Source organism: Phacochoerus africanus, chromosome 7, assembly GCF_016906955.1.
Source record: "Phacochoerus africanus isolate WHEZ1 chromosome 7, ROS_Pafr_v1, whole genome shotgun sequence".
NCBI classification, from domain to species: Eukaryota; Metazoa; Chordata; class Mammalia; order Artiodactyla; family Suidae; genus Phacochoerus; species Phacochoerus africanus.
The window spans coordinates 104,782,390-104,796,630 of NC_062550.1; positions in this window are offsets into that span (position 1 = coordinate 104,782,390).

The window sequence follows — 14,241 nt, forward strand, 5'->3', positions numbered from 1 at the left end:
GATGTAGAAAAAGGACTTCAAAATGTGGGGAAGGAAAGTAAGAAAATCTAGATTTTTTTTTTAGAATGTGTTTGAGCCTATATGACTACCAGTCTAAAACAAGCAAATATATGAAGGAGTTAATATACTTGGAAAACAGGGCAACCACAAATCACAACCAAATAATACATTCACAAAAACCAAAAAGAAAGGGACACAATCATAAAATAAAAGGAAATAATTCAACCAAAAAAGAAGGTAACAAAGTAGAAGCAGAATCAACTATAAAACAAGGTTTAAAATGGCAATAAAAACACAGTTATAATTACTATGGACTGAATGTTCCAATCAAAAAACATAGAGTGGCAGACTGGATTTAAAAAACAGGAGTCTATAATATGCTGCCCACAAGAGACCTACCTTAGGGCAAAGGACACATATAAATTAAAAGTGAGGGATGGAAAATGGTATTTCATGCAAATGGAAATTTCAGGAAAGTGGGAGTTGCAATGAGACAAGACAGACTTTAAACAAAGGCCATAAAGATAAAGAAGAAAATTATTTAATGATAGAAGGATCAATTCAAGAAGAGGATATTACTCTCATCGATATATATGCCCCTAATATAAGAGCACCCAAATAGATAAAATACTAAAAGACATATAAGGAGAAATTGATGGACTACAATAATAATAGGAAACTTCAACACCACTCTCACACCAATGGACAGATCTTCTAGGCAGAAAATCAATAAGGCAACAGAGATCCCAATTGACACAATAGAACAGTTAGACTTAAATGATATTTTCAGGATGCTGAATCCAAAAAAAAAAAACTATATATATATATATACACATACATATATACATACACACACATTCTTTTCAAGTGCACATGAGACATTCTCTAGGACTGACCACATATTGGGCACAACCAATTTAAGAATACAGAAATTATCTCAAGCATCTTCTCTGATCACACTGGCATTAAACTAGAAATCAACCACAAGTAAAGAAATCAGAAAAAACTAACTACATGGAGACTAAACAACATGCCACTAAAAAATTAATAAGTCAATGAGGAAATCAAAAATGAAATTAAAAAATACCTTAAGACAAATGACAATGAAAACACAACCATACAAAATCTATGAAATGCCACAAAAATAGTTCTTAGAGGAAAGTTCAGAGTGATACAGGCCTTCCTTAAAAAATAAGACAAACCTTAAATTACAACCTAAACTACCACCTTAAAGAATTAGAAAAAGGACAAAACCTAAAGTTAGCAGAAGGAAGGAAATCATAAATATCAGAGAGGAAATAAATAAAGTAGAAATTAAAAACAACAGAAGAATCAATAAAGCCAAGAGCTGGTTCTTTGAAACAGTAAATAAAATTCACAAATCTCTGGCCAGTCTCATGGAGAAGAAAAGAGAGAGAACCCAAATAAAAATCATTACATAAAAATCAAAATAAATAAATAAATAAAATACTCAAATACTCAATACTCAAAGCTTAAAAAATATGAAAAAGGAGAAATCTCAACTGATACTGCAGAGATACGAAAAACCTTAAGTAAATACTATGAATGCCAACAGTTTTGACAACCTAGAAGCAATAGACAACTTTCTAGAAACATACGGATCACTGAAACTGAACCAAGAAGAAATAGATAATTCGAACAGACTATCACTAGAAATGAAACTGAGTATATAATAAAAATACTCCATAAGAACAAAAGTCCAGGACCAGATGTCTTCATAGGTAAATTCCACCAAACATACAAAGAAGAATATAACCTCATCCTTCTTATATGCTTCCAAAAGAATGAAGATAGCACATTCCTAAAGACATTCTAAAAAGCCACCATCACCCTAATAGCAAAACCCGACAAAGACATCACCAAAAAATAAAATTATAGACCAATATCTTTGATGAATATAGATGCAAAACTTCTCAACAAAATTTCAGCAAACCAAACCCAACACCAACTAAAAATGATCATATGCTACAACCAAGCAGGATTCATTCCAAGTTCAGAAGGATGGTTCGACAAATACAAATCAATGTAATACATCACATTAACAAAAGTAAAAAACATGATCATCTTAATAGATGCAGAAAAAGCATTTGACAAAAACTATTCATCCATTCATGATAAAAACCATTACCAGAGTGGTTATACCTTAACATAGTCAAAGCCATTTATGACAAGCCCATAGCCAGTATAATACTAAATGGAGAAAAGGTGAAAGCCTTCCTACTAAAATCGGGAACAAGGCAAGACTGCCCACTTCCACCACTTTTAGTCAACACAGTACTGGAAGTCCTAGCCACAGCAATCTGACAAACAAAAGGAATAAAAGGTATCTAAATTGGAAGAGAAGAGGTAAAATTGTCCCTATATACAGATGACATGATACTATAAAAGGAAAACCTTAAGGACTCCAAACAAAAACTGCTCAATCTGATAAATGAGCAAAGTAATAGGATTCAAGATTAACATTCAGAAATAGGTTGCATTTCTGTATAATACCAATGAAAAATTAAAAAAGGTAATGTTAAAAAATACCTTTTATAATTGCACCCCCTAAAATAATAAAATGCTTAGTAACAAACCTGACCAGAGAGGTGAAAGACTTCTATACTGAGAACTATAAAACATTCATCAAGGAAATTAAAGAGGATTCAAAGAAACAGGAAGATATCCCATGCTCCTGGATTGGAAGAATCAATATTGTTAAAGTGGCCATACTACCCAAACCAATCTACAGATTTAAGGTGATCCCTATCGAATTACCCCATGATATCTTTTTTTTACAGAACTAGAACAAATAATCCAAAGATTTATATGGAACCATATAAGACCCAGAATTGCCAAAGAAACCTTGAGGGGAAAACAATTCATAGCAGGAGGCTTAACTCTTCCAAACTTCAGACAATATTACAAAAAAACAGTAATCAAAACAGGGTGGTATTAGCACAAAAACAGACATAAGTGCCAATGGAACAGAATAGAGAGCTGGATATAAAGCCAGAAACCTACAGACAATTAATCTTCAAAAATGGAGGCAAGGATATAAAATGGGAAAAAGACAGTCTCTTCAGTAAGTGCTGCTGGACAGTGGAACACTGGACAGCTGCATATAAATCAATAAAACTAAAACACATCCTCACACCACGCACAAAAATAAACTAAAAAAGACTTGAACAGAAGGACAAGATGGCAGAGGAGTAGGGGGACACGCTCGCCCTCTCCCACAAACACACACACAAAAAAAAAGCACATCTACAGAATAAATGACTCGCACAGAACAGCAACCAATTGCTGGCAGAAGAACCTAAACTCCAATAACGGCAAGAAGTTCGTGACATTACGGGGCAGAACTGGAGAAAAGAGGAGAGTGAGAGAAGGTGAATCCGAGCTGGACGGGTGCTCCCGAAAGGGAACTGCGGAGGAGAAAGGGATCCCGCACCCTGGAAAGTCACCTACTCGGGGGAAAGATCAAACGAACCGGAGGAATCTCCAGATGCAGAGAAGAGTGTAGCAGTAAGTTGGAGTACGGAAAAGCCGATCAAGAACCGAATGGACCATCTGAACTACGGGCACAGTCACCAAAAATTGAGACGCCTGGGTGGGGGCTGGGCACTGAGTCCTCGCCTCCGAAGGTTAGTCCCTGAGAAAGGGATGGGGGACGAGAAAGGGCCGGGGGACGCCTGGGTGGGGGCTGGGCACCGAGACCTCAGCTCCAGAGGTTAGACCCCAAGAACGGGCTGGGGGCGGGGCAGAGTGGAAACTGCTTGGGAGGTCTAGAAACCATTTGACGGGGCAGAGACTGCCTGGGAGACTAGAAAACAAAGCTGTCACAGAGGAAGGGAGCTATACTCTAGGGGCAGGGAAGTGGAAAGCCACATCAGAGGGAACCTGGGAGAAGAGCCTGGTCTGCGCCCATGCTGGGGAGGGGAGAGAAGAAGGGGTGGGTCCCCACAGAATAACCCCCACGCCACAGCAAGCTTACAGGCCCGCTAGCTAGCTGAAAGCTGTGCTTCCCAGTGCATCCCCTCCCCCCACCCCCACCACCCCCTAGGCTCTCGCCGAACCTGGGGCTGCCTGCCATCCAGGAGGGCTGGCCTCAACAATTGCCTGAAGCCTACCACCGCAGGGGCTGTCCCTGCACAGGCCTGCTTGCCCTTTGGAGGGGCTACACTTCCGCAGAGGAGCACCAAACACCATCAGCCCCCGAGAAAAGGCCCGCAGCCCAGAAAAGCTAGAACAAGCCTAGCCAGGCCGTGAATAGATCTGCCTAATTCTCAGACGGTTTTTCTGAGTCAGGCTGCCCCGGGGAGGAGACTCTTGGATTTCCAGCGGCCCTGCTACCTGCCCAAGCCCTCAGGGGGTGCCAAGCTCTAGAGGATCAGCTGCATAGGACTGCCAGCTCCAGGCAGGACCCCCTGAAGCCCAGAAAAGCTGCAACAAGCCTGGCCGAGTCAGGAAAAGATCTCAGACGGTTTTTCTGAGTCAGGCTGCCCCGGGGAGGAGCCTCTTGGGTCTCCAACGGCCCTGCTACCTGCCCAAGACCCCAGGGGGTTCCGAGACCTAGTGGACCAGCTGCATAGGACTTCCAGCTCCAGGAAGGACCCCCTGCAGCCCAGAAAAGCTGCAACAAGCTTGGCCAGACTGTGAAAAGATCCGCCTACATTCTCAGGCCGTCCTTCTGAGTTGGGCTGCCCTAGGGAAGAGCCTCTTAGGTTCTCAGTGACCCAGATAGCGGCTCCAGCCTCCAGGGGGTGCTGCACTCCTGAGAAACAGCTGCCCAACACCGCCAACCCCCTGCAAGAACCCCACAGCCTAAAAACACCAGAGCAAGATCTGCATGACCAAGTGAAATCTGCTACCATCGTGGTGTGGACCTCCCAGTCCTGTCTGCCCTCAGGAAGTCCTCCCTTGCTTCAAAGAGACACTGTTAGCCCCATCAACACTCCAGAAAAGCCACACTGCCTCAAAAAAGGCTGACCAACAACACCAGCCCTCAGGAAATATTCCACGGGAGTGACAAGGCAAACACTGCCCGATAACGCAGAGTACAACTCCGTCAGGAGAAAGAAAACAACAAGCAAGATGAAGAAGCTGAGAAACCACCCCCAGTCAAACCAACAGGAGAACTCACCTAAAACAGTCAACAATGAAACAGATCTCTGCAGTCTGACAGACCTGGAGTTCAAAAGAGAAATAGTGAAAATACTGAAGGAATTAAGAGAAGATATGAACAGTAATGCAGATACCCTCAGAAAGGAACTAGAACATATAAGGAGGAGCCAAGAAAAACTAGAACATTCATTTGCAGAGATGCAAACTGAACTAAGGACAGTAAAAACCAGAATGAATAATGCAGAAGAACGAATCAGTGATATGGAAGATAGAATAATGGAAATCACTCAATCCAGTCAACAGACAGAAAACCAAATCAAAAAACTGGAAAGCAATATAAGAGACCTATGGGATAATATAAAGCAGGCCAATCTATGCATAATAGGAATTCCAGAAGGAGTAGAAAAAGATAAGGGGATGGAAAATATATTTGAAGAAATTATCGATGGAAACTTCCCAAATCTAAAGGATGCTGGGTTCAAGATACAAGAAGCACAGAGGGCCCCAAACAAACTGAATCCAAAGAGACCCACAGCAAGACACATCATAATAAAAATGGCAAAAGTTAGTGATAAAGAGAGGATCCTAAAGGCAGCAAGAGAAAACAGAATGTTACCTACAAGGGAACCCCCATAAGAATATCAGCTGATTTCTCTACAGAAACACTACAGGCCAGGAGGGAATGGCAAGAGATATTAAAGTGCTCAAAGGAAAAAATATGCAACCTAGAATACTCTATCCAGCAAGAATATCATTTAAAATAGAAGGGGAAATAAAAATTTTTTCCAACAAACAAAAACTTAAAGAATACTGCAACACAAAACCCAGGTTAAAGGAAATATTGAAAGGGCTTCTCTAAACCAAAAAGAAAGGAAGGAAAGGGAAGAAAAAAGAAAAGAAAAAAAAAAAGAAGAGGAGGAAGAACTAGGACTGAGGAAACCGCAATCAGAGAGCAGTCACTCAATAAGCCAGCATACAGATTTAATCATGAAAGGCCTCAAAACAAAATAAAATTAAAAAGAAAAAAAATAAAAAAGAGTCATCAAAACCATTAAAATGTGGGCAAGGGATGTTAGGAAGTAAATAACCCTTTTGTTTGTTTGTATGTTTCTCTTAACATAGTAATGAAAGTGTTTGAACGTACAGGACCATCAGGCTAAAACACACAATTATGGGAAAGGGCTAGCATACTTAAAAACAGGGCAACCAACAAGCCAAAACCAAATATTGCATTTGCAAAAAAATGAAAAAAAAAAATACACTCAAGCAGATAATAACAGGAGACCATCCAACCAAAAAAAAAAAAAAAGAAAGAAGAAGAATGGAGAACCATAGGATCAACTGGAACACGAGGTTCAAATGGCAATAATAATCATATCAATTATCACCTTAAATGTCAATGGACTGAACGCCCCAATCAAAAGACACAGAGTGGCTGAGTGGATAAAAAGGCAAAAACCTTCAATATGCTGCCTACAAGAAACTCACCTTAGGACAAAAGATACATATGGAGTTGAAAGTGAAGGGTGGGAAAATATTCACGCCAAAGACATGACAGAAAAGCAGGAGTCGCAACCTCATATCAGACAAAATAGACTTTAAAACAAAAGACATAAGAAAGACAAAGAAGGACACTACTTAATGATTAAGGGATCCATCCAAGGAGAGGATGTTACTATCTAACATATATGCCCCAAATACAGAGCACCAGATACATACAACAAATATTAACAGACATAAAGGGAGATATATGAGAATACACATAGTAGGAGACCTAATACCCCCTCACATCAATGGACAGATCCTCAAGACAGAAAACCATAAACAACAGAGATCTAAAGGAAACAATAAAAAGTTGGACTTCATTGATATCTTCAGGACACTACATCCAAAAAAGCAGAATACACATCTTCTCAAATGCCATGGAACATTCTCAAGATCGACCCACATATTGGGACACAAAGCTAATCTCAATAAATTTAGGAGCACAGAAATTATCTCAAGTAACTCTCTCGACCACAACACCATGAAATTAGAAACCAACCATGGGAAAAGGAAAGAGAAAAAACCTACCACATGGAGACTAAACAACATGCTACTAAAAAACCAATGGGTCAATGAGGAAATCAAGAAGGAAATTAAAAACTACCTTGAAACAAATGATAATGAAGACACAACCGCTCAAATCTATGGAGGCTGCAAAAGCAGTGCTCAGAGGAAATTTATAGCAATACAGGCCTTTCTCAAAAAGAAGAAAGATCCCAAGTGGACAACTTAACCCTCCACCTAAAGGAATTAGAAAAAGAAGGAAAAAAAGTCCTAAAGTCAGCAGAAGGAAGAAATTATAAAGATCAAAGAAGAAATCAATAAAAGAGACTCAAAAAAATAGAGAAAATAATAAAACCAGAGCTGGTTCTTTGAAAAGTGAACAAAATTCACAACCCCTGGCCAGACTCACTAAAAAGAGAGAAAGAACCCAAATAACAAAATTAGAAATGAAAAGGAGAAATCACAACGGATACAGCAGAAATACAAAAAACCAAAGAGAATACTATGAACAACTCTAGGCAACAAGTTTGACAATCTGGAAGAAATGAACAATTTCTAGAATTTTACAGCCTGCCAAAACTGAATCAAGTAGAAACAGACCAACTGAACAGACCAATCACTAGAAATGAAATTGAAGAGGTCAAAAAATCACTCCCTACAAATAAAAGTCCAGAACCAGATGGCTTCACAGGTGAATTTTATCAAACATATAAAGGGAATTGGTGCCTCCCTCCTAAACTCTTTCAAAAGGTTAAGAAGAAGGAATACCCCAAAGACATTCTATGATGCCACCATCACCTCATTCCAAAACCAGACAGAGATACACCAAAAAAGAAAAACTATCGCCCATTCATTGATGAAATAGATGCAAAAATTCTCAACAAAATCTTAGCCAACCGAATCCAACAACATACCAAAAAAATTATACACCATGACCAGTGGGTTCATCCCAGTTCACAAGATGGTTCAACATACGCAAATCAATCAGCATCATACACCACATTAAAAAAAAAAGGTCAAAAATCATATATCATCTCTCATAACGCAGAAAAAGCATCTGACAAAGTCCAACATCCATTCATGATCAAGACCCTCGCCAAGGTGGGTATAGAGGGAACATTCCAATAGAATCCAAGCCATTTATGATAAACCCACAGCAATAGAATACTCAATGGGGAAAACTGAAAGCCTTCGCACTCAATATGGAACAAGACAGGATGCCCACTCTCACCACTGCCTTCAACATAGTTTGGAAGTCCTAGCCACAGCAATTCGACAACAAAAGAAATAAAGGCATCCATACAGGAAGAGAAGAGACAAACTGTCATGTTGCAGAGGACATGATACTATACATAGAAAACCCGAAGGACTCAACCCCAAACTACTTGAACTGATTCATAATTCAGCAAAGTAGCAGGATATAAGATGAACATTCAGAAGTCAGTTGCATTTCTGTATACCAGCAATGAAATATTAGAAAAGGATACAAAAATACAATACCTTTTAAAATGCACCTCACAAAATCAAATACCTCGGAATCCACCTGACCAAGGAGGTAAAGGACCTACATGCCGAGAACTATAAAACTTTAATCAAAGAAATCAAAGAAGATGTAAAGAAATAGAAAGATATTCCATGTTCCTGGATTGGGAAAATCAATATTGTAAAAGGGCCATACTACCCAAAGCAATCTACAGATTCAATGCAATCCCTATCAAATGACCCATGACATTTTTCACAGAACTAGAACAAACAATCCAAACTTTATATGGAACCAAAAAAGACCCAGAATCGCCAAAGCAATCGGAGAAACAAAAACCAAGCAGGAGGCATAACTCTCCCAGACTTCAAGAATACTACAAAGCCACAGTCATCAAACAGTGTGGTACTGGTATCAAAACAGACAGACCAATGGAACAGAAGAGAACCCGGAAATCAACCCTGACACCTATGGTCAATTCTCTTTGCAAGGGAGGCAAGAACATAAAATGGAAAAAAGAAAGTCTATTCAGCAAGCATTGCTGGAAAACCTGGACAGCTGCATGCAAAGCAGAAACTAGAACACACCCTCACACCAGCACAAAAACAAACTCCAAATGGCTGAAAGACTTAAATATGACATAGGACACACATCAAACTCCTAAAGAAAACATAGGCAAAACACTCTCTGACACACATCATGAATATTTCTCAGGTCAGGCTCCCAAGCAACAGAAATAAGGCAAAAATAAACCCATGGGACCCATCAAACTGAAAAGCTTTTGCACAGCAAAGGAAACCCAAAAGAAAACAAAAAGACAACTTTCAGAATGGGAGAAAACAGTTTCAAATGATGCAACCAACAAGGGTTTAATCTCTAGAATATATAAACAACTTAGACAACCCAACAGCAAAAAAACCAACCAATCAATGAAAAATGGGCAAAAGACCTGAAGAACATTCTCCAAAGAAGATATACAGTAGCCAACAAACACATGAAAAAATGCTCAACCTCGCTGGTTATAAGACAAATGCAAATCAAAACTACCATGAGATATCACCTCACACCAGTCAGAATGGCCATCATTCATAAATCCACAAATAACAAGTGCTAGAGGGGTGTGGAGAAAAGGGAACCTCCTGCACTGTTGGTGGCAAGGTAAACTGATACAGCCACATGGAGAACAGTTTGGGAGACCTTAGAAATCTATACATAGAACTTCCATATGACGCCGCAATCCCACTCTTGGGCATACATCCGGACAAAACTCTACTTAAAGAACACTGCACCGCATGTTCATTGCAGCACTATTCACAATAGCCAGGACATGGAAACAACCCAAATGTCCATCGACAGAGGATTGGATTCGGAAGAGGTGGTATATATACACAATGGAATACTACTCAGCCATAAAAAAGAATGACATCATGCCATTTGCAGCAACATGGATGGAACTAGAGAATCTCATACTGAGTGAAATGAGCCAGAAAGACAAAGACAAATCCCATATGATATCACTTATAACTGGAATCTAATATCCAGCACAAATGAACATCTCCTCAGAAAAGAAACTCATGGACTTGGAGAAGAGACTTGTGGCTGCCTGATGGGAGGGGGAGGGAGTGGGAGGGATCGGGAGCTTGGGCTTATCAGACACAACTTAGAATAGATTTACAAGGAGATCCTGCTGAATAGCATTGAGAACTTTGTCTAGATACTCATGTTGCAACAGAAGAAAGGCTGGGGGGAAAATGTAATTGTAATGTATACATGTAAGGATAACCTGACCCCCTTGCTGTACAGAGGGAAAATAAAAAAAATTATATAAATAAAAAATAAAATAAAATAAAAAGACTTGAACACTTTAAACATATGACAAGATACCATATAGCAAAGGCAAAACATTCTCTGACATAAACTTTACAAATGTTTTCTTAGATCAGTATCCCAAGGCTACAGAAATAAAGGCAAAAATAAACAAATGGGACTTAATCAAACTTACCAGCTTTTGCACAGCAAAGGAAACCATAAAGGAATAAAAAGACAATCTAAGCATTGGGAGAAAACAGTTGCCAACGATGCAATGAACAAGGGCTTAATCTCCAAAATATACAAACAACTCATACAACTCAATGATAACAAAAAAACAACCCAATCAAAACATGGGCAGAAGACTTAGACATTTCTCCAAAGAAGAAATACAAATGGCCAATAGGTATGTGAAAAAATGTTCAAAGTGTTCAAACGAAGTGTAAATCAAAAGTTCATTGGGAGTCCCTGTTGTGGCACAGCAGATACAAATCTGATCAGTATCCATGAGGATACAGGTTCTATCCCTGGCCTCACTCAGTGGGTCCAGGATCCAGCATTGCCATGAGCTATGGTATAGTTCACAGATGTGGCTCAAATCCCACATTGCCGTGGCTGTGGGTGGCATAGGCTGGCAGCTGTAGCTCTAATTCTACCTCTAGCCTGGGAATTTCCATATGCCGCAGTTGCAGCCCTAAAAAGAAAAAATAAAAAGAAAGAAAGAAAACTCATTGATCTATCCCCTCACACCAGTCAGAATGACCATCATTAATAAGTACACAAATACAAAATGCTGGACAGGGTATGGAGAAAAGGGAACCCTTCTACACCATTCATAGGAATGTAAATTGGTACAATCACCATGGAAAACAGTACGGAGCTTCCTTAGAAAACAAAATATAGAACCACCATGACACAGCAATCCCACTCCTGGGCATATATCCAGACAAAAACTAGTATTCAATAAGGCACATGTACCCCTATGTTCACTGCAGTGCTATTCGCAGTAGTTCACAATAGCCAAGACATGGAAGCAACCTAAATGTCCATTGACAGATGAATGGGTAAAGATGTGGTACATATACACAATGGAATACTACTCATTCATAAAAAAATGAAACAATGCCATTTGCAGCAATGTGGATGCAACCAGAGATTCTCCTACTAAGAAAGAGAAAGAAAAATGCCATATGATATCGCTTACATGTAGAATCTAACATATGGCATAATTGAACCTATCTACAAAACAGAAACAGACTCGGGGCCATAGAGAACAGACTTGTGGTTGCTCATGGGGAAGGACTGGGAAGGACTGGGAGTTTGGGGTCAATAGATGCCAACTATTACATTTAGAATAGATAAGCAACAAGGTCCTACTGTATAGCACAGGGAACTGTATCCACTCTCCTAGCTAGAATATGATGGAAAATAATACAAAAAAGAAAGTATATGTAGGTATGACTGAGTCACTTGGCTACATAGCAGAAATTGGAATATTATAAATCAACTATGATTAAATAAATAATATAAACATCTACTGAAAGAGAAAAAAAAAAACCTACAATTAACTGCAGTCTCTTTTCCTTGTGACTAGCAATAACTTTCTCCCGTGATGTATGTTCGATTGCACACACTCCCGACCTAAACCCATGTAGATGCGGGCTTCTCCCCTGACCTCTTTAGGGTCGTTTCTCAAAGGTCTCGAGTGGCTGTGTCCCAGGCTCCAGTCCTCAGCAAGACCCCGGAATAAAACTGAGCCTCGCTGCTCTTACGGTTTTCGTTCAAGTTAGCACTCCCTATGACGTTACTTTGCTGTTTTCTCTCTTAATTTGTATCACAACTTATAAATGGCTATAGAGTTTCATTTCTTTACTTTTCACTTTTTCCTTTTCTTTCTTCCTCCTTATTAAATTTTCTGTAATTATTACGAGTTCTATAACTACTATGAGTTCATTTAATTTGGAGAAAGAAAACACAAATTTTCTGTTAGTTTGGTCCTGAACTTTTTATACACTGTCAATATTTCTTGCCAACGTGCTACAGCATGCCCGTGTGGATAAAATAATTATAAACATTTATAGAGCTTTATTAAGGCACTGTTCTAAGTCCCTATATTTATTAAATCAGTTATTCTCAGGACAACCCATGAAACCCATACTATTACCTTCTCTCACTTTACAAATTTGGAAACTGAAGCTTAAATAGGTTGAGTACATGGCCCAGGGTTAATCAGATAGTTAAACCCAGATTCAAACCTAGGTAGTGTAGCTTTAGGATCAAGTTCTTAATCATAAATAATGCTGCCTTTAAACAAGCAAAGGACACTCTCAGGATACCAGGGGCAAAATATTTCAGATCCTTGAGTTCCCTTTGTGGCGCAGTGGAAATGAATCCAACTATTATCCGTGAGGATGTGGGTTCGATCCCTGCCCTTGCTCAGTGGGTCGGGAATCCGGTGTTAGCGTGAGAGGTAGTGTAGGTCGCAGACATGGCTCAGATCCCACATTGCTGAGGCTGTGGCACAGGCCGGCAGCTGTAGCTCTGATGTGGCCCCCAGCCTGGGAACTTCCATACGCCAAGGGTATATGGAAGCAAAAAGAAAAAAAAAAATTCAGATCCTGAGGCACACCAACAGTCTATTTAAAAAGGTAAAATCTGCTACCAGAGGAGCGCATCAGGGACTATTTTACATACCCCCCAATCAGAAAATATCTGTTAAGAATGAAAAGAATTTGATTCTCACTTAGAGTTTGTTGAAGAGTTACCAGCGTGCTCAAGTGCCCATTCACCACTGTTGCCAGTCCAATGTCATATGTCATCCCAGGGGTTAAATTATCAACCTTGACTCTATTAGCATCCTTTACAAAAAGCTTCCTGACTTCTCTTGCACCTGATACGGCCGTGATTTGAATGTAGACCCCATGGCTGCCTTGCGGGAGTTCCCGCTGAACATTTACACCGTCCTCTCTCACATCCCCAAGGTGCACAGAAATGTTCTGAGGTGGGCTAATACCATTGAGAAACAGGTCAACAGATACACACGTTTTCGTTTATGGTCAGCATTACTCATGCTACTTAGGAAAAAATCTCAACCAATATTAATTAATGTTTAATGAACCAAGCTTTATGTCACCATGTCTTGAAATAGACAATATCAGAGGAATATATGTCTTGGTATCACAACGCAAGCATTAGGAAACTTTCTTGGGAGTTCCCATTGTGACTCAGTGGGTTACAAAACCAACGAGTAACCACGAGCATGCGGGTTTGATCCCTGGCCACTCTCAGGGGGTAAAAGATCCGGAGTTGATGTGTCTGTGGTGTAGGCCAGCAGCTACAGCTCCGACTTGACCCCTAGCCTGGGAACCTCCATTCGCTCCAGGTGTGGCCCTGAAAAGCAAGCAAGCAAGAGAAAAAGAAAGAAAGAAAAGAAGAAAGAAAACTGTCTTGACAGTCTCTTGTAATAACCAAAGAAAATATTTTGGCACATCTCCTCGCACAATTTATATGAATATCAAACACGGTGATTTTTACTGCCATACAGTTCTCTGGAAATCGGACTGCCTTCCTGTTAATCTCATTGTCTTGTGTCACACGCTTCCTGTAAATTTTGAGAGTTCTCGGGCACAATGACCAATCATTAGTTCACGTCTATAAGGATAATTATGCAATTTTAAACTGTTCAATAGTTTTGCTTGAAATGACCTTTAAAGAATTCTCTATTCTCCGTTTTGAAGTTCACCTCCATATCAACAAACTTAAATACTACATTTTAT